General features: G+C 40.4%; 1 non-coding gene across 1 annotated transcript; it reads right to left on the bottom strand.

Moving 5' to 3' along the window:
* Nucleotides 1–1,227: 1,227 nt before the first annotated feature.
* On the bottom strand, nt 1,228–1,332 carry LOC112934670 (U6 spliceosomal RNA). The gene has a single exon (XR_003238007.2). It is a non-coding gene; the product is annotated as a U6 spliceosomal RNA (small nuclear RNA).
* Between the last annotated feature and the right edge of the window lie 834 nt (nt 1,333–2,166).

Raw genomic sequence — 2,166 nt, 5'->3', positions numbered from 1 at the left:
AATAGTGAGGCACAGACCTACACTGTCCCACATTTTATCAATCCATTGGGTAAAAATCTAAATGGCAGCTTGGTGCAAAGGGAATGGAAAGAGAATAGTAAACCAAGAAATAGGCTCTTAACTACAGAGAACAAAATGATGGTTACAAGAGAGGAGGTGGGTGAAGGGATGGGTTAACTAGGTGATGGAAATTAAGAAATCACTTGTGGTGAGCACTATGGTGATGTATAGAAGTGTTTAATCACCATATTGTACATATAAAACTAATATTGCACTGTGTGCTAACAGGAATTTAAATAAAACACACATACATACATACATGGCAACCTGGTCAAATCAGGAAAATTACACAAACCAGTATAGTGCAGTCATTAAGGGCATTCATTTGGAGTTACCCAGGTGTGGGTGTAGTTCTATTGAATTCCCCAAACCATCCCTACTGGCTTAGAATTGTGACTCTGTCCATTATTAGCTAGCTGTGTGACTACAGGCAGGCCATTTAATCTCATAGGAAAACAGAGGTAGTGATAGAAGCCACTGCATAGGTTTGTTTGGGAAGATGACTTGAGACTCCAGGTGAAAGCTTTTGTTCTTGTGCCTCACACATGTTAATGACACAAAAGTTATTCTTACTGTGCATGCACACACACATGAGAGCATGCATAAATTTAGCTTCATGGTTGGCACAGAAGAATACAAATAGAGTCTCTCATATCACTTCCCATTTGTTACTTGGGGAAAGGGAAGCAGGAAATAGAATTAAGAGAGGGGAAAAGAGGGGGCAGCCTGGATGGCTCAGCGATTTGGCGCCGCATTCAGTCCAGGGCCTGATCCTGGAGACCCAGGATCGAGTCCCACATCGGGCTCCCTGTATGGAGCCTGCTTCTCCCTCTGCCTGTGTCTCTGTCTTTGTCTTTGTCTCTCTCTCTCTCTCTTTCATGAATAAATGGATAAAAATCTTTTTTTTTAAAAAAAAGGAGGAAAAGACAAAAAAAAGAGACATACAATTCAAAGTGCTGGGAAGAAAGGGGGGGTTGGTGTTGAACGGTTTTGGTTGATTTTAGGGGGGGATCTCTCTATTTCCTGGATCTGAATGCCTGTTTCCCTTCCCAGATTCGGAAAGTTTTCAGCTAGGATTTGTTCAAATACATATTCTGGCCCTCTGGCCCTTTCGGCGCCCTCGGGAACCCCAATTAAACGTAGGTTTTTCTTCCTCAGGCTGTCATTAAAAATATGGAACGCTTCACGAATTTGCGTGTCATCCTTGCGCAGGGGCCATGCTAATCTTCTCTGTATCGTTCCAATTTTAGTATATGTGCTGCCGAAGTAGAAAGAGAATATGAAACTAAAAAAAAGAACCCAGGTGTTATATCTTGTTCTATTCAAAAAGTCATCTCCTTTGTGCTTGATTCACCTACTCCCTACTCATCTCAAGTTCTGGTAAACTCATAGAGAACAGCCAGAATTTGGTTAAGGCTGACCTCCAAAAGTCATGAATTGGTAAAGCTACATGTGAAAGCTAAAATGTAACATAGTTCTAGATAGGATTCTTTTAAGAACTAGCTGTTGAAATGGCTTAATGTTTATGTCATTGTCTCCTGCTAAGACTTCTGTTGGACTCTGAATAATGGGAATTTAGAAACCCTGAATGTGTTTACTGATAATAATGAAAAAAAAATTCAGTTGGTTAACTTTGTAAGGCAAAGAAGAATACCAAGAAATTATTATTATTACTTATGCTTATTCAGTATTTCAAATTCCCACTTCATCTCTGTTTGCATAACCACATGTTAATATAGGCAAGCCCAGGGGATCCCTGGGTGGCGCAGCGGTTTGGCGCCTGCCTTTGGCCCAGGGCGCGATCCTGGAGATCCGGGATCGAATCCCACATCAGGCTTCTGGTGCATGGAGCCTGCTTCTCCCTCTGCCTGTGTCTCTGCCTCTCTCTCTCTCACTGTGTTCCTATCATAAATAAATAAAAATTAAAAAAAATATATTTAAAAAAAATATATAGGCAAGCCCACCAAATCCAGAAGATATCAGCAATTAACACTACATTTAATTTTCAGCAAAACAAAAGGCAACATTTTCAGGACTCACTAAATCAATTTCAATTAGACAACAAGGTTTATTTATCAAGTGAGTCAGTCATCCACACTATATTTT

Source organism: Vulpes vulpes, chromosome X (assembly GCF_048418805.1).
Source record: "Vulpes vulpes isolate BD-2025 chromosome X, VulVul3, whole genome shotgun sequence".
Classification (NCBI taxonomy): Eukaryota; Metazoa; Chordata; class Mammalia; order Carnivora; family Canidae; genus Vulpes; species Vulpes vulpes.
This window is presented reverse-complemented; position numbering and strand designations above follow the sequence as displayed.